Source organism: Dermacentor silvarum, chromosome 1 (genome assembly GCF_013339745.2).
Source record: "Dermacentor silvarum isolate Dsil-2018 chromosome 1, BIME_Dsil_1.4, whole genome shotgun sequence".
Lineage (NCBI taxonomy): Eukaryota > Metazoa > Arthropoda > Arachnida > Ixodida > Ixodidae > Dermacentor > Dermacentor silvarum.
Genome location: NC_051154.1, coordinates 349160864 through 349180675, shown reverse-complemented (window position 1 = coordinate 349180675; position 19812 = coordinate 349160864). Strand labels below are relative to the sequence as shown.

The 19812-nt window shown below is 46.0% G+C and overlaps 1 long non-coding RNA gene across 1 annotated transcript; it reads right to left on the bottom strand.

The window, feature by feature from the left end:
* Positions 1-578: 578 nt before the first annotated feature.
* Positions 579-2200, bottom strand: LOC125942352 (uncharacterized). Its single transcript, XR_007465029.1, has 2 exons — positions 1742-2200; positions 579-706 (listed from the first exon to the last, which is right to left on the bottom strand). It is a non-coding gene; the product is annotated as an uncharacterized LOC125942352 (long non-coding RNA).
* Between the last annotated feature and the right edge of the window lie 17612 nt (positions 2201-19812).

Genomic DNA, 19812 nt, shown 5'->3' with positions numbered 1-19812 from the left:
ATGTGACGTCACGTGCAAGCTATGTAGGCTCGTTCACTCTCGGCGCGCTACTGTTTTATCACAGTTTTTAAATTGGGAAACTTACTTGCGCTTCGGCTGCAGCCGGCCAGCCGCCGCCTTAGACGGTGACGCTGGCAGCCATCAACGTGCAACGGTGGTCGACAAGGCCACCGTTGCGGAGTCCTTCTCGCCCTTGACTGGTATCTAATCCAATTTGGCTCATCGCTCACAACGAATCTGATGGCATAGAGAAAGGAATTCAACAAGAGGGGACACTCCCATAGGGCCCAGCGACCGAATTGACTACAGCGTGCCAAGCGGTCGGTGTCAATCACTTACATCACTTCCGGTTTCGGGCGCGCGTATTTTGAACGCCTTCCTGGCACGCCTCGCCCCGGCTGCGCCTATCGGCTTTTCGTATTGCTCAGGCGCGCGCTTTCTTTTATTTTTTTTGCCCGACCGCGCACGGTCTTTGTGCGGAATCGGTTTATTGTTTGGTAACAATGATTGCGAACGATCTTCTCAAGTGCCATCAAATCTGTGCCACGTGCAATTTCACAAAGTAGACGCAAGACTCCTTGTGAAATGAGGAAAGATTTATTTTGCTCTATATAAAAGCTCGTTCCGCGCTTTTTGTGCGTTCATCCAACGTTGTGACCCCAGGTAAGCAGTAGTAGCTGTATGAAGCTACACCGGACGGCACCAGCTGAAAAAAAGTAAATTACAAGCATGTGACATTTACAAGCACGAAACAGCATGTTACAAGCATGTGTCATTTTGGTATTTAGACATAGGAATACTGCGTGTAGAGGCGAAACGTGCGAAAGGGGTGAATGGGCGCCATTACAAACAAAAGCAATTCGCTTTTACATATATGGCGTAGAAAACACACGACTCATCCCAAACAATACCCTAAAATATGAAAACATCTGTTTCCAAGCATGCCCCCATTTCCGGGCATTATTTCCTGCACTTAAGCCGCACAAATACACGGGCAACTTCGCATTTGCAAAACTTGGCCTCGGGTGACGCGACGGTACGCTACATGCACAGAGACGGACGCAACAGGCACTCAAGACAAATGCGTGGGTGCAAAGCCTGTTTTCAGTCCTTTAGAAGACGGTACTTTCGAATTACAAGTTTCTGATATGTTCCTCGGCGTTATCTTTCGGGCGTTCTGCCGGCGCCAGTGAGACACTCCCATGTTATCACTCTTGGCAATCGCCCATCATGTTTTCAAGAGACGTGAGTACCGAAAGAAGGTATATGTTTTTGCGGGGCCACAAAAAACGTCACAAACTTGTCCCTCCAAGATTCATTACACGCCAAACTAACTTTATCACCACGGCCGAGCTGCTTATCGTTAACTGCGTCACAGCGCGCTGTGCGGCCAGCGTGCCTCGAAAGTACCCCAGAAAGTAACGAAATTACTTTCCAGTAATGTCTGGCGTCAGAGAAAGCGGCACAAACTTCTCCTAGCAAGATGCACTAGACTACGCACCACGGCCCAGTTAGTTCTCCCTAACTGCGACACAGCGCCCTGTGCGGCCAGTGTGCCTCAAAAACCGAAATAAGTTACAATAATCCCCTAGGAAGCGTTGGAAACATGTCCCAGCACGATTCATTAACTCAAATTAACTGCACCAGGATGGCCGAGCTGTTTTTCGCTAACTACGTCTTAAGTCTCGGTCCCGTGCCGTAAGCCTAATTGCGTCGTAGACTGTGAAACAAGATTTCTCACCTTGCAGTAGTCCAATAGTGCAGTGGTGTCTTGTCGCAGTGCAGAAGGAACGCAAGAATACGCCGACAGCCCAATAAACCCGGTTACAATAAAAAAAAAAAAAGAGAGAGAGACAGACGGGTCGCAGCGCGCGACCGCTCAAACGCGCGCGCAGCCGTCCTCGCTGGCTTCGGGGGAGTGTCTGGCGGATGACGCATGCATCTGGCGCGTGATTGACCTGTGGCTAGGTAAGGCGAGGAAAATAAGTCGCAAAGCTTAAGTTTATTTATACGCAAAACGTTTTAGTTTTCGCGGCAAAGAATTTAAAAAATAAATCAATGCCTGTTAACATAAGTTCACTTTCTTTTTTTCGATGCTCGCGGCAGCTAACGTTCGGTGTCAAAAGTATAGCGTGACGTATGGTGACGTGTTTCCTGTTGCCAGTTTTTGCCGAGTGTCCCCTCTTGTTGAATTTCTTTCTCTATGCTGATGGTGTGCTGCAGTGACCAGTGTTGCCAAACCCCGCATGCTGACGCGGGGCGGCACCTCGCTGTAAGCCCCCTGAATAAAACAAAATGTAGCGACTTCCTTTTATATTGCCGCTCGAGCCGGCGAGAGAGGGCAGGCGAGGAGGTCCGGGACTTTATCCGGGACCGCTTTCGCGGAAATAAGCGCGCCAGCGTCCGCGCGCTGCCGGCCATACTTTTTGTTATAACTAGGGCTCCGTGTTTTCGGTGTTTATTTTTCCTGAAAATCGGCGGGTGTTTATCGGAGTTTATATTTCTGGCAGAAATTCGGCGTTTATCGGAGTTAATTTCCCGTAAATCCCCAATTCTCCGAAATTCCGATTTTTGCATTATTCTCAAAACCCGAAAGTCTTACATCAATTCATATCTGAATGCTAAAATATCAAAACACACGAAGCACATTTTATTTTTCCTAGAACGTTTGAATGGACAAAAACGTATACGCACAAGCGAAATACCTGAACACAGAACACCTTCAATTTTGCGTATAACAACCTTAGCTTAAAGCTTATTGTAAAACACGCAAGCATACTTTGCGAGATTTCTGTCAGTGATCGAAGCACGTTCCTTTCTATTGACGACTCTCAGCTTTGAAAACGCCCTTTAAACGTCAGCGCTAGAAACAGGAAGCGCCAGAAGACGCAGCGCGCAGTGAGAAAGCACTGGCCACTCGACATTGTGAAGTCTCCAAAACGACAGGGGTTTAACAATGTTACGCATTTCATAGCACTGATAGTTCGCAAAATCCCTCAGGAGCTGGCTCAAGTCGTCAGTTTCAAGAAGCCCTAATTGAAAAATAGGCGCATAGGTTTCGAACGCGCAGGGAAGCTCATGCTTCACATTTGGGTTGACAATTTGAACACAGTACCAAAACGATTCTTTCGTGTACTGGAGTTGATCGCGCAGGTTCCTCTGAGATGTCTGTCTCCACTTTTCGGCGACAGCAGCGTAGAATCCGTTAAAGTCTACGACAGTCGTTAAGCGTTGATTCTCATCAAGGAGGTCCAACATACTTGTGACATCTAATGCGAAGACCTCGCTTGGATCCCGCCATTCACTGATGAGTGCGTGCAAACGAACCCCCAGTACGGGATAAACTTGGTGTATCAGGGTACTCTCTGCCTCAAGTTCCTTAATTATTGAAATCACGGCACACGCATTGGTCTTCAGAAACCTCATCTTAACGAGCAAGTCGTGCACAGCTTCAGGCGATGAAACAAGACTTCTGAGCTTCTCACACTTCGTCCCCTCGGCTTCGTCGCTTCTCAAGAAAGACACAATGGCGCGCCAGTAGTCCAAAATATCTTCCAGAGCTTCATAAAAAGAGAACCACCTCGACGGACATACGGTTTTCTGCGACTTGATGGTCATACCCATGGCCAAGCAAATCAGAGTTTATCGGATAAATCCGAATTGTCAAAAATTTTACCGGCTAATGTTTATCGGATTTTTTAGGATAAAACCGAAAACACGGAGCCCTAGTTATAACGCGATAGCGCTTAGGGCCCCGTGTCGCAGAAAATCCGGCGTCGGCGTTGCCGTCCGCGGCCGAGGAAATAATCCCTAACCACGCAGGCCCTCCAAATATATTTTCCCACCAAAGTTGCTCACACTTTGTCTTGCTTTCTTTACAAAGTTATTCCTCGGAATTTTGAGAGTGACAGCCCACAAACAATTGTGATGAAACAAAACACCGACAGCGCATGCCTTTTATGCTAAATCTTCTCAGGCTGAAATATTAAAGGTGCAAACAATAAAAGAAGACCGGCCCACGAATGAGGCCGCGTTTCTACCAGAAAGCGCGCCTTCGGACATAGCGTTCACCGCCAACGTTTCCCGGTAAACATTAGATTTACATAAGCTGCAGTTGCCGGGAAGTGTGAGAAACAGTCAAGGATCTTTTAATGCTATCGCGTTCCACACTTGAAGGCGAAGCTTAAGCGTCCTCCAAATTTTTCTTGCTTTTTTGTTTTGATTTGCGCCAGCACCATGACAGTTGGTCTCGATCACCTTGCGCAGCCCCACAATCGCGAATCCTGCGATGGTGCTTCGCAGCACCGCAATCGAGCATGGCGGGAGCCATTACGAATAGGGAGCGTGCTCGATTGCAAGGCTATAGACCGTAGGCCGCCCACGAGAAGTTTCATAAGTTATGCATTTAGGCTTTCTAATGCGTGAATAGATGCCATGCACTTCACTCTTGTATCTTTGTGTAGAGGAGAGAAGGCATTACTCGATCATTCGTGTGTCGCGTGTGCAGATGGCGCCGTTGTCGCGCCACGTATGACGCAATCGGAGCTAAATTTAGCCTCACGCACGGCGTTCAAAGAGGCGTAGATCAACACCACGTTGATCCATCCGAGCAGGAATGGCCACGTTTGATTGAGCTCGCAATGTCATCGAACTCAAACTGGAGCTCATCAGGCCATCGTGAGTTGTAACGCCAACAAGTGTGCACTTTGTTGCAAACATTTCACGCCCCTGCGTTCGAGACGTAGGGTCCACAAATGGCACGAGAAGACTGGGACAGCAAGACAGAGAGATATGCACCCCCTTTGAATACAGCGTAGCTGTCCGTCTCCACACGAATATAAGCGCTGGAGATTGAGGCAAATGCAGGAGCCCCAACCATCTGCGAGTGCGGCGTGCTCGAGCGACGCGAGGCAGTCTCGGGCGCTACCGTTAAGGAGGTCATTGTAAGCTGCTTTTCGCTCCCGTTGTCGGCGACCTTCAAGTGACCTTGAGGCAAAAGCGAGAGCCTTTATCCGGGTATCGTTGGGAGAACAAAACAATATCATCCGGGCAACCAGTCAAAAGTTAAGAAAATGTGGTCTCTTGCCCCCAACCCTTTGTACAGACCGCATTACACACGCTAGTTACTGCGCAAACAAGTTGCAAAAAATGGCGCCACGCTGCGTGACGCCAAATGGCTTTTTTCTCGAGAGATGGCGCCACGCTGTGTGACCAAGGCAGCGTGGCGCCATCTCTACCCTCCTGCCACGGTAGGTAGTAGGATAGGGCACCAAGCTACGGCTTTTTTGGGGGGACCCAGAGCCCTGAAGCCACCAGTGTAGACAAAGACGGACTCAGAGAGGCCCCAAGGTTCAAGAAACGTAGAGTCGGTAGGAGAAGAAATAGACGTAAGCACCAGGGGCAACGTTATTCTGACATAGGGTACATTAACATGCAAGGTGGCAGGAATAGGCTGAAATGGGAAAGATGGACGAGCAACTAAGGCAGGAAAAGCTGATGGTATACGGGTTTGTGGAGACACATCTTAGGGACATGGAGCAACCACCCTGTAATCCTGACTATGCATGGGAATATTGCAATAAAACAGAGGACAGCAGAAAAGGGGGTGGAATTGGCGCATTCATTCATAAAAGTATGAATTGGCAAAGGGTCAAACAGGAATGCAAAGAGCATTTATGGCTAAAAGGGAAAGTGGCAGGAGAGGAGACACTCCTTGACTTTGTATACCTGTGGACAGGAGCAAATGCCAAAGAGGAAAACAAAAAAAATGCCGGAATGCATATCAAGTGACATTAATGAGCTAGGATGAGGGTGTGAGGATATTATACTAGGAGATATGAACGCACGCATAGAAGACATGGACGGGTACACAGACTCAACAGGCAACATGATGCTGGATATGTGTGAAAGGCATGACTTAGTTGTATGCAACAGTACTGAGAAGTGTGAAGGGCACATAACATGGGAGGTAGGGAGCCTGCAGTCGACGATAGATTATGCACTAATAAAAATAAATTACGGGGTTTTACGTGCCAAAACCACGATCTGATTATGAGACACGCCGTAGTGGGGGACTCCGGAAATTTATACCACCTGGGGTTCTTTAACCTGCACCTAAATCTAAGCACACGGGTGTTTTCGCATTTCGCCCCCATCGAAATGCGGGCGCCGTGGCCGGGATCCAGATTATGCACTAATGTCACATAGGATGCATGATAAGCTAAAGGTAATGAACATAGATGAATATGGCTCCGGAAGTCCAGGTAGGGATCACAAACGTATTAAGGTGAGTTTTAGAAGAGAAATAAAAGTAGGTAGGAGGCAAGATGAACAACCAGGTGGGATATTTTACTTGGAAAAGCAGCCGGAAATAGCAACCCAACAAATTGCGGGAGTAATTTCAGAGGATACTAACACAGAATGGACATATGCAAATTTAACAGGGACTATTTGAGCTAGAGCTTGCTAAGGTACGAGTCAGTGCCAAAGGGAACAGAAGCCGTAAACCCAAGAGCTGGTGGGATGAAGAGGTTAAGAAGGCCATAGAGAAACGTCAGGAAGCATCCAGGAAACAGATAGTCAAAGCAGAGGGGTGAACCAGAAGCTGATGTAGACTGAAAATGGGATAACTTCTTAAACTGTTGTAGGGAAGCATCCCATTTGATCAATGAGAAGATTAGAAGAAAGGGGACCCAATGGCTGTCAGAAGTAAACAAAAAGGATAGAAAAGCAGCTAAGAAATTTTGGAAACATTTCAACTCCTTGAGTAATAAGACTAGCCTGGAGCAGAGGTTTATAGTTACAGTTAAAGGTGTTTGGCTGGAAGGGGATGAGGCAATGGAACCTATAAGAACAATGATGACAGAAAAATTTAAAGAACGAAACGTAGCATGGTGCTCAATCAGGTGAGGATAGACTAGTTAGTGCAGTGGCTCCACTTGAACAAAGCGAGTGAGAAAGGGCAGAGAAGAGGGTTTCTAGTAGCACGTCGACAGGTCCTGATGGCATCCCAATTATGTTAATAAAGACATTGGGCCCAAAATCTAAGAACGCATTAAGAGAGGCAATGAGGAAAATGATAATGGACGGTAAAGCCCCCTACGGGTGGAGACTGAGCAGGATGAGCATGATATCTAGGGCAAAGGGGGACAAAGCCGACATAAACAACTACCGTCCCATAACAGTGACGTCAGTGGTTTACAGGGTGGTGATGCAGATTATAAAGGACAGACTTCAGGCATGGGTGGAGAGCGAGGAGGTGCTGGGGGAACTACAAAATGGGTTCCGAAAACAAAGAAGGTTAGAAGATAATCTGTTCTCATTGACACGGTGCATTGAAATAGCAGAAAAGGAACACAGGCCCTTATGGCTCGCATTTCTGGATATCAAGGGAGCCTATGACAGTGTAATCCAAAATGATTTGTGGGCCATACTGGGCACTCTAGATGTGGAAGATGTAGTAAGTAATCTTTTAAAAGGTATCTATAAAAGTAACAAGGTGCTTATAAAATGGAAAAACAAGGTATTTGAACTATAGAGATACAGCAGGGGTTTGGCAGGGGCGCCCTCTGTCACCTTTGTTGTTCATGCTGCATTTACAAGGATTAGAGAAAAAATTTGAGAGGAGCGGACTTGGCTTCAACCTTTCCTTTTTCAAGCAAGGAGAATAGATTAAACAGTCATTACCAGGACTGATGTATGCCGATGACATTGTACTTATGGCTGACAGCAAGGAAGACTTGCAGGGATTAATGGACATCTGTTGTAAAGAGGGAGATAGCTTAGGTTTGAAGTTTAGTAAAAAATCGGCAGTCATGATTTTTAACCATAATCAGGGCAGCGAGCATAGGATACAGGAGGTTACGCTGGAGGTGGTGGATAAGTACAAATATCTTGGAGTGTGGATAAACAATGGGGCTGAGTACCTAACGGAACATGAAAAACATGTAACGGCTAAAGGTAGCAAGAATGCAGCTGAGATGAAAAATAGGGCACTGGAATTACAATAGGTACGAAGTGGTGAGAGGGATTTGGAAAGGGGTGATGGTCCCTAGTTTGACTTTCGGCAACGCGGTCCTGTGCATGAGATCAGAGGTTCGAGCAAGGTTGGAAGTTAAGCAGCGAGGGGTAGGTAGGCTTGCTTTGAGAGCACACGGAAATACACCAAATCAGGGGGTACAGGGTGACATGGGATTGACGTCATTCGAGGGCAGGGAAGCTAGCAGCAAGATAGAATTTGAGGAGCGATTGAGAGAAATGACAGAAAAGTGGTGGGCAAGGAGAGTTTTCAGTTATTTGTACATGAGGAATGTTGACACAAAATGGAGGAAGCTGGCCATAAAATTGTCAATCAAATATTTGGACTGCAGGAGGCGTGCAAACCACTAAACAGCGGTTAAGAAAAAGGTTAAAGAAACAGAAAGGGGTCTATGGAAAACAGGGATGCAGACGAAATCAGCACTGGGAACATACAGAACTTTCAAGCAAGAAATTGCCAAAGAAAATATCTGTAATATTTCTAGGGGAGGCTCTTTGTTGGTTGAAGCCAGGACGGGAGTATTGCGGACTAAGATGTACCGAGTCAAGTACCAAAGTATAGACACATTGTGCGGTGCGTGTGGAGAGGAAGAGGAAACGGCTGAACACCTCATACTTTTCTGTAAAGGGCTTAACCCTACAGTGCAAAGCAACGGGGCTGATTTTTTCAAAGCATTGGGGTTTAGGGGCAGTGGAGGCAAAATAGACTTTAAGCGGGTAGAAATAACCAAACGGAGGTTATCTGATTGGTGGCTAAAATCAAGGCAGGGGTGAAATTTCACCCTCCACAAAGTACAAAATATGTTAATAGTCAGGGCCAGGCGGCTGTGCCACCACCCGATTTAAAGGGTTGAGCCTCATCCATCCATCCATCCATCCATCCATCCATCCATCCAAGGCGGCAGCGTCCGGCTTGGTCCGGTGCGCTGCGGACACCTATACCTAAGGCCGCACATTTGCAGCCGACCACTTCGATGTGACAAGAAGAAAAAGTAGCGACGGGCTCTGAGCGGGATGCAGTGCTGGAAGAGCAAACGCGGTTGAAGGCGGCGGCACCACTGGTAGCAAAATACGACTCATATTCTGAAGAGCGATGCACGAAGACGACGACGGACAAAGATACACACACGGGCGCCTAAAGTTTGTTTTCTCCCACTTTGTCCGTAGTCGACTTCGCGCCTCGCTCTTCAGAATATGCTTAAGCAACAAGCCAAGTCTTACATTCTTACTACGATTCCTATGATAGCCACTTCATTCTTACATGCACTCTCGATGACAGGAGAGCCTGCATTTTTCCCCCTTCGTAGTTGTAACAGCTTCAGTGTCTGTCAACGTGTTCCTTGCTGTGTGCACATCGACGGAGTCCTTCTGGGAGGGACGACTCATTGGGAGCGTGTGCGCCAGTAGGTCCGAAAGGCAAATTATCGCCATTATAAACTCGCCATCGCCAACAGCGACGCGGAGTGTCCCCGCTTTTGCGGCGTTTTGCAGTTGTTTCTACTTGCAGACGGCGTCAAGAGCTTTAATCACCGAGCGAAGTAGGTCACCAGCCAAACTGGATGGCTCTGTCGTGTCGTTCGACCAATCTCTTCTTGCAAAAGCGTTTACGTTGGTTTCCATGTGTTTTTTCGTAAAAAAAATTCAAGGTCACTCCGTCCTGCGAAGGTGGATGACCAGCGGAGCTGTAAACATCGCACTAAGAAAACTTGTACATACTTTATTGCATCACTCATTGATTCTTAGTAACGATTGCCACAATGGTTTTGTGGTCGCTATGATGTCGATCGAACTCTCATCTAAGTTCGTGGCGTTGCGCTTCGTAAGCGAGCTGCTCTTCGGGTGTCCTAACCACGCATGGTCTCCCCATGGCAACTCATACTCAACACTACCCAATTAAGTTATTTACGGAGCCACAGCAGAGCCTCGGTGAGACCAAACCCTTTTTTGTAGCGTGAGCTACACTAGCCGAGGTTGAACAGTTTCGCGTGGCTCCTGGAGAGCCGTGCTGCGCATGCGCGAGGAGCAGTGACGTCACACGGCGCACAGCTGGCGCGCCAGAGCCGGCGCTGACGCGCGCGCCTCGACGGTCTGCGCATTCCAGAGGAGTGACGTCATAGCCGCGGCAGACACACTGGCGCCGGCGCGTGCCCAGCTTGTGCGCCTCCGTTACGCAGTAGCCAAGTCTGACGCTGCACCGGAGCCGCTTGTAGCGCCTCTCATTTTGTACTCATGCGCAGAGGTATCAGTGGGGGTATACATATGGCGAGGCGTTTGCCAATGTGTTATAGCCATGGGGGAGGAGAGCGAAATTGCTGCTCAGCGGCGGAGAAGAGCGGAGAAGCTTAACTCATCGGATCCCGAAGTAGTTGCCTGGCAATTAGCGGTTGAGCGTAGGAAGAACGAACAGAAGAAAGCTAAACGTGCTGCGGAGACACCGGAGCAAAGGGAGGAACGTCTAGCAAAGCGGCGTCGCCAGGAGGCTGAGCGACGTGCCCGACCATCTCAGCAGCAGCAACAACAAGACACCGTCGATGACGTCAAGGCTCGCCGATTGACTGACTATACGGTGAAACTTAGCGAAGGCGCCCGTGCGACTCGGACCTTCGAGACGGACTTCGTAAACAATTCGTTAGGATGTGTATGCGACGTGTGTGAAAGACTGTGACACATGAAAGACTGGACGCCGGTAAGTAGTGCCATGCGTGAAACGTTGAGTATAGCGGCGCAGCCCGAGTGGGGTGAAACCGTGGCGCGGGTTTGTACAACGTGCAAGAACTTTCTCGTTCTCGTTGCAGTGTGTGTCATTGAAGCAACAGTAAGCATGATAATCAAGCTAATCCTAGACAACCAGGAAAGCAAAGAATAACCAGCTGAACCTTAGCTCGCGCTACGTATATCCTGGCATAGCCAAGCTAAGCCACTGCTAGTTTTTTTTCTCCGAGGCACCCGAATCCACCATCGCACCGACTGTGCGGAATGCTATGCAGTATTGGGTGGTTTCATACAGCTTTCCTCTTGCTACGACATGTGTCAGCGCATGCCTTTCTGGTGGCCGTGAATTTGCTTCGGATCCTCATAGACGGCGTCATCTGTACGCCTTGGAGCCTCTGTAGTTTCTTTGTGCGGACACGAAAATTCTATGGTACCGTTGCCATGCACAGCTCCGCTGTAAAATTCCCGAATAAGGGTTTAAATATTCTCGTTCCACGGTGGAAGGCGCAGTAGTACAGCTTTTTTTTTTCTGGGTTACAATTATAGGCGTTCTGCGGCCTGGCTAACAAAGTATTTTCGCAGATGGGAGATTCCACGAGAGATCAACGCGGTTCCAAATATTCATATTTTAGATTGCATTGAACATTTTATGTTTTGTGCCCATATCTCTCAGCAGCACGACAGTGAACTTGCCTTCTTTGCCAAATGGATAGTTTAGGAGGAAAAAAATATCGAAATTCTTCTGGGTGCAGGCGCCATTTTCATGCACCGGGCATTTTGGCAAATTCATAACAAAGTGAAATGCCAAATATTACAACTACAAAGAATGCACTTTTTTGTGTAAAACGTATACGTAGAGAGAGCAAGCATTGTTTGAGGCTTCTGTGCAAAGCGGAAGTGTTTTAGAAAAACATCTTAATTTGCTACACTTTCCGAAATTTGCTATATTTACGAATTTTTATCCACTAAACCAATGCATGTAGCCTTTCGAAATTTAGTGGGCTATTAGACATTAACCTTTTTAACGATTGTGCTGAATATTGTTGCTGTAGCACAAATTACCATGTTTTACAATTTGCCTCAAATGTCAAGTTTTGAAGAAAATGAACACTATTTAAACATAAATAAAAAAACATCGTCAATTTTTCTCGAAATTTCGTAAACATCTGTTCACAGACACTGGACAAAGAACATTGAAAACATATTGCTTTATTTTGTTTTTAATGACAATATATGTACTAGAAATGAGAGCTTCGCCGGGATGCAGGAATGTGCTAAGCAATGGGGACATCGCGGTCAAAAGAACGTGCATTAGCCTGACTTGCCTAAACTTGACCGTGATTGGGACACAAGGACAGTTTTGGTATACTTTAATTATGATTTCAAGCACGCAGTTCTCGAATGCCTAACTTTCGGAAGTAAATTCGTGCGCTGATGCCTCTACTGGGACCTCACATTCGCGCCCATATTTTTTTAGCGCTTTCAGATGAGGCTCTTGTAAAAATCGTCTCTTTTTAACGAGTTGGTAGAGAGTTGTAGAAAGGGGCAGGGGCGTAGCCAGGGGGGGGGGGGCTGATGGGGCTTCAGCCCCCCCGAAAATTTTTCCCGGCGCCCCCCAAAACAGTCACCGGCGCCGGGAATCATTCAGGATTTTGTCTACACTGTCTTTTTCACGCTCGCAAAGACATTTCGGCACGAACATTGCGAAATAGGGCTGGATTTAGTGGTAACGCTTCTGCGCTTGCAGTCACATAACGCAAGGAGCCCCATCTGAGCACAAACCTTCAAGAGCTTTTCGATAGCGAGCGGGCGCGTCGCGGAATCTCGCAGCGGCCGTGGAATCTACGAACCGCATGGATTTCAATTCCGAACTTTGTGGGTATAAAATTCTCATTAAATTTTGACGCGAAAGGTGCACTGGCATTTCCAAAGGCGTGCTCTAGATTTTCAATTCTGGAACTTTACGGGTTTAATGTTCTTATAAACTTGGCCAAGAAGCCCGCACTGGAGCCCTCGTATTCACGCCGTTCCAGAGATGGAAGCAGGCGCTCGCAATCTTCCATACACGAAAATACTAAATATCACCGTGACTGTCAGCTGGCAGCTGATAAATTTCTCCAAACATTTTCAGGAAGCGCGCCCAGTGTGATCGATCAGCTGGACCAAGGCAGGCAAAGTAAAATAAGAGAAAACAGAAGAAAGTTAGCGGCCTATTATTGAGACAGTTCTCTTTTTTTTTTGCGGGCGACAAAGTTTGGCTCTCCGTGGCCATGGGGACAGTGGTCTTATGGATTAAAGCAAAGCCCCGGATGGAAATACTGGTATTTTAAAAGCGCTTTTTCGCATGCGAGTTGATTTTGGAGATACATATCTGAAGAACCATTTGGAAAGTTGCCGCAGTAATGCCTCGTATTTAAGCCCAGATGTACCAAACCAAATTATAGAAATCTGTGGTGAAATTATCAAAGAAAGCCTAGATGCAAAAGTAAACGCTGCAGCTACTTCTCCGTACTTGCTGACGAAATGGCATATATTGCTGGAATCGAACAGCTTACTGTTTGAGCAAGGTACCTAAACAAAGATGCCAACGACATAGAAGGAGTGTTTTTAGGTTTGAGCACCGGAATAGATGCCCTATCTCATTGCGACTGGAGTTTCTATGTAAATGTGCACAAACTGCTGCAAATTCTAGTCACCTCTTCCAGCACAGAGATATTTTCAAGCATGAGATTAGCGACTGGAGGTTCTATGTAAATGTGCACAAACTGCTGCAAATTCTAGTCACCTTTTCCAGCGCAGAGATATTTTCAAGCATGAGATTACTAAAAAACTACTTGCGCTCTACAATGGCTGAGGAACGCATGGTTAGGCTGGCACTTCTATACGCCCACCGAGTGAAGTTTGTCCTTTAGATAGCGAAGCAGCAAAAATCAACGCAAGTAAAAAGCTCTGTTCCTTCAGGTCCACAAACTCGTAATTATGAAAACGTATGACTGTTCATTAGCTTTTAAAACCGCAGAAATTTTCACATCAATAACCAATTTTGACCGACCTTGCTCATTGAAAGCCCGGCCGATGTAGCGTTTCACAACAAACACACTCGGATATTGGATAGTTCAACTTGCCGCATCATCTGTGGCTTTCGTTTGTCCTTTTCTTTCCTTTTTGGCTACCTGCTTTTACTTCTTTTTTGAAACAAAGCAATAGCTTTCTTTGATTTTGGGTGCAGAATAATTGTGGCCGCTGTGCAGGCAGCTAAAATGCACATTTTCGTACTGATTTCTGCACCTTCCTCTATTATTCTACCCATATGGTGCTGTCGCGACCGCAGCATGGCCCAAGTACATATCACGATTTCTGCGATCATAGTATTGTTCTTGCCTGGATCATCTGTCTTTCTATGCGTAAAGTTTACTATCTGTGACTGAGCAACATGTTTATTTGTCTTGTTTGACGCATTATATACAGTGACGTTTGCTTAGATACGTAGATTTATTGGAGACTTATACGTACATTTAAATATCTTGTTGAGAGGAATTTCGTGTATACAAGCAGTGAACTTTGTTTCCGGCGACACTTTTTTGCCCTTTATTCAGTTGTATCTTTGCATTTGTATATGCCATTCTATCTTCGCATTTCTAATGTATATTTTGCAGAACTCCTACTTTTTATATGTACTCACTGTTGCGACTTTAATTTCGGTGCAATTACTCACAATACACGACCGGTAACAGCTGCTCCTGCGCAATCCATTGCAACGAAGGACAGCGTCATTGAGGTTTTTGCCTGGCCGTTTCATATGTGCAAAAATATAAACAAGATTCTTGAATGACATAGATCCATCAAAGTATTTGTCCTCAACTTGTTAATTTCATGACATTTACGTTTTTCATATCAGCTGCATGCACTGCGTTGCTGGCTTGGAAATGATATAGATCTAATGTTCGCGTGATATTTTCTAGACTTATTAAATGGACAAAAAAATACGCGGAAGCATTGATATCAGTTATCTCTGCCAAAATTTTGGGTACATACGAATATATTTTTATGAAAAAATACATACTTTACGTGTATCCACAGTGCGTAGCGTTCAATAATTCGTTTGCAGCATCTAATATACAATGGCATTGACAATGCAGTTATTATTCATGTATTTGATCCCTCGACAAGTTCTTTAAGTATTAGACCGCGCTGTAACCTGAGCCCCCCCGAACAAAATTGCTAGCTACGCCACTGGAATGGGGAGTGGGTCCACGGGACGCGGTGGCAGACAGGACAAGTAAAGCGAAATACGTTGAAAGTTTCTGGCGGCGTGGCCGCCGCCTTAGGAGGAAGCTTTAGCTGGGGTGCTCGTATCTAAATACATGTAAAACGAGAATTCGTTTTTCTTGGCAACCACTGCACCAGATTTGACAAGGTTTGTTGCATTTAAAAGAAAAAGTAAAACTCTAGTGACTGTTGGTTGCGAATTTTTTATTTAAGTCGTCAACTGTTTAATAAAATTGACAAAATCACAAATCTTCAGAAAACGAAACTATCAAATTTGCCACTCTGTAACTCGGCAATGAAACATGATATCACAATTCTGTAAACTGCACCGAATAGTAAATTTAAAGCGACCAAAATTTATATAATATATATGGCTCTCAAATAGACTACTAATTTGTGTGTAGAACTTGTGCAAAATGCTTGTAAACAATGTAACAAGATCACGTAAGAAATTCATTGAGATATCAAATGTGTCCACTTTGGATGCTCTAATAGATGCAGTTTACAGGTCTGCGATATCGTTCATATAGGTGCAGGGCTACAAATTTGTAAACTTCGTGCTTCTTTTTTTTCCAAACTTACCAATGCTTGAAAATTGCAGTTAAATAAAGCAGGCCATAAATCTACATTTCGCGTCCAGCTGTCACTAGAACTTACCTTTCCCTCTCATGGCAACAAACTTAAATAAAATCGGCTTTGTGGTTATCTCCGCAAGGCGTTTCTGCGTTTTACATGTATTTAATTCAATAGGCGACATCGGAGTTGGGCCCGAGCTAAAGCTTCCTCTTGAGAGGAAGCTTTATTAGGTTCGCTTCATTAGGTCTGCGTGATCTGGCCCTCTGGATCAGCTGGTCTTATTGAGAAATGCGGAATGAGCCGCCATTACTACAGCGCTTCGTAAACTGAGGACGTGTTCGATCTCCTGAGCACTATCATCCTTTCGGATTCGTCAGCGGTGCTGACGAATCCGTGTGTTGTATGCCACCAAGTTCGGCCGACAGTCATTGACGTTGGCTAAGGCGCTCAGCAATAGGCATTTCATTCTGAAGTTTCAGTGGGTACTGCCACATGTGGGACTTGCAGGCAATGAAGCAACAGATTAAATTAAGAGTGCCAATGAATCACCCCTTGAGTAAAGATAAGAGACTTCTGAGCACTTTGAATATCACCTCACGATCCAGGAGGGGTTTAAGCAATCCGCCACGCGGAAGGTATACGCTATTTCATGAGTAACTAGCTCCACGAACCCCCCCCCCCCCTCCCCGTTAACGCGGAACAGTTCATCTGTGCGTGCCAATACTTCAATGAAAACAGAAATGCTTTACTTGAGGCTTCGCACAGCAGACAATTAAATACCTGATGAGTGTGCGGCATAGGCGGAAAGTTTTCATTTTTCCGGGGGGGGGGGGGGGGGGCTGGGGCCCGACTAGCCTTCCGAAACCGACGCATATATATATATATATATATATATATATATATATATTGTGACGGAGGGAAGAAGCAAGACGGGAAATATATTTACAATATTTACACGATTGACAATGATTGACAGAACCAGTCAGTCACTGAAGCGTCGTCTTCTTCAGCCCCCAGCTCGCGTTCCTCTTCCTCGTCAAGTAGCAATATTGTGCAGAGCCGTGTAACAATATATATATATATACATATATATACCCTCTGCTAACAATGTTCTATTTATAGCTGTATGGCGAATGCAATTATATCGACACTTCAGGCAAGTTGTCGCGGTTGTCGTCGCCGTGATGTTCCGCATTAAATCCAAACGCTATATAAATGGCGCGCCCAAACCCTGTGGGTGCGAGAAAACGCACGTAACAGTGAGCCGAAAAGGATGGCGGTTTGATGGCATTATTTCCCACGCGCTCAATATTCGGGTTAGTTGTAGGTCACGTAATCAAACGCGAATGGGCAGGACGGCACGCGTCTTCTCCTCTAGCCCTGCCGTAGCTGTGAATGACTGTGCGCGGCTGACGCTTATGGGGCCCGCGTGCCATAATTGCTGGTAATCATTGGTGGGCGCAATGATAAAGGGCGACCAGGGATGGCTGCTAACTTCATGCGCGCTGTCTTCCTTTTCGGGCTCTCTTTCTGCGCCCCTAGTGTTGCAGAGCTAAGAGACAGGGGTCATCGCAGATAACTCACAGAGGTCGTCAGTAGTGGACATAAAAATAGGCAGATAATGATGATGAATCTAATTTTCAGAGTTGCGGTGAATCGCGCGGCTGTACGAACCGTTCGCCTCCGCTACCGGCGTTCTTCACAATGCTTGCGTTGTGAAAGCGATTGCTCTAGGTCATCCAGTGAGGTATTTACAGGTATACATGGTCCGTGCTTACTATGTCCACTATGCTTACTATTTTAATTTTATGTGAATGTTTACTACAATTTATATGGCCACTATAACTAACGTATAGACTCGTGTAAGGGCCACACTTTTCTGTCGCGATTTGGACGAGCCTTTCATGGGACCGGGCTATTTGACCTCATTTTTTCCAACTACGAGTAACAAATCCGCCGTAAACCACCGCGATCGCCTCCTCTCGACAACCAGTTGCGACGCGCGAAAGTACGCTGCGCGCGACAATTCGCTGTTGCGCCCGATCAGAATCAGCGCATGGAACGCGATTGCTTCTCGGTTGGATGTCTTTGTTTTTAATATTGGCTGTCAAGTTATGGGTGCGGCCCTTACACTGGTGCGATCCTTACACGGATTTACACGTTAAGAAACTTCCTTCGTGTAATTGTCTTCTACTTCGCTATCACTAATACTGCTTCGCCTTCCCGGCCAAACTGCACTCTTTTTATTTTTTCAGTACTTTGTGTCTGAGTATAAGCGCTGCTGCGCATAACTTCTAGACTTCTATTTATTCTGATTTTGAGTGTATCTGGCTTGGCATCATTTCAGTTACTGAGTGAAGTCTATATACAAGGTGTTTCAGCGAACAGTATCCAAAATTCTTAAAGGTGGCCTGTGGCAGATAGTACAATTCTAGTTCATGAGCTCGTCTACTCGAAGAGGCGGACATTACTTGCACGAAAAATTGAAATGCATAATCTACTAATTAACAAAATTAACCAATTAAGTTTTTATCTTATGGCCCATGGCCATAAGCTTATGGTCCATGTTGGCCCATGTTGCAATTTGCAAATTCTAGCTGTGCAGTGCGGATCCACTTTGAACTAAATCTCAGGCTGACACCAGTGTCGAGATATTAGTTCTCTAACTTTGCATAGAAATATATTGGCGTGCCAGTAACTTTCTCAACAAAACATCGTTTTATGCGTCAAAGCAAAAAAGTATGAAAAGAACAAATTATGGGATTTTGCGTGCCAAGACCATGATCTGATTATGAGGCACGCCATAGTGGAGGACTCTGGAATAATTTAGACCACCTGGGGTTCTTTAACGTGCCCTAAATCTAAGTATACGGGCGTTCTAGCATTTCGCCCCATCGAAATGCAGCCGCCGTGGCCGTGATTTGATCCCGGGACCTCATGCTTAGCAGTCCAGCACCACAGCCACTAAACAACCAAGGCGGGTAAGCGCAAATGTAACTGGAACGCCAATGCATTTCTCCGCAATGTTCGGGAATTATTATCTCGAAACTGGTGCCATCCTGAGAATTAATTCCTAGTGCATCCACCTTGCGAATTCCACGGCTAGAATTTGTAAATTGCAACACAGGCCATAAGTTAGTATGCTAAAAACCTAATTGGGGATTTCTTTTAATTAGTCGATTATGCATTTCAATTTTTTGTGCAAGTAATGTCCACCTCTTCGAGTAGACCAGCTCATGAACTAGAATTGTGCTATCTGCCACAGGCAACCTTTTCAAAAACATTTGAAAGTGTTTGCTGAAACACCCCGTATTTATGGCCTTGCACGCAAGAGGCGATGTTTCCATCCCTAATGCGTAAATGTTGTAAATAATTAGAATAGCTTTTTTTTCTTTTATTTTGTCTCCACTCGTTAGCATTGCCTACTGGAAAGAGAATCAATATTGAGACACATATCACTGACGTGCTTTTCACACGCCGTAGATAGAAGACTCTGCCGAAGGGGCCACAGAAGTCCGCAGGTTTTTTTAAGGGTCAAAAAAGCACGCAAAGTAATTTGAAGTGAGGGGAACATACATCAACATATTCAGTCTCTAGGTATAGGCTATGCATTTAGTTGGCTACCTCCTTCCCTTTAAAAAAATATTATAAACTTTGTCCTTTGTATATATTTAAAGAGATTGTGTTTGTGCGTGGTGTTCTCAGCGGAAATTTAAAAAAATGTTAAAATGAGGATGAGGTAGCCGCCGCTGGTGCTTCCAATGCGCTTCTCCTCCTATTGTCAGGATTTGCCGAAATAAAGCGAAAGTATAAATTAAAAGCCGTGCACGTCCGCGCCAACAATGGTGCCGTAAGCTTTTAGCCACAAGAAAAGTGAAAATGTGGAGGCAACGCAAGAGATTCCTCAAATTATGTGGGTAACAGAACTCCGGTAATGACATTTTAGGGGCGGGGGTCGGCTACGGATCTCCGGGGGGGGGGGGGGGGGCTCAGCCCCCCCGGGAAAATTCCGGAGGGGGCTCGAACCGTGGAGCCCCCCCGTAGTCGGCGCCTATGGTGTGCGGAACAGGTAATGTTTCCCAAAGCACGTAAGTTTCTAAAGAGAGGAAGTGTCGCGCCTCTTTCGAGCTGTTCAACTCCTTTTTTAAACAGGTGGTAGAAGAGAGCAATCACTGGCACTATCTGCCAGATAACCCGCCTCTAACCAACACCATCGCC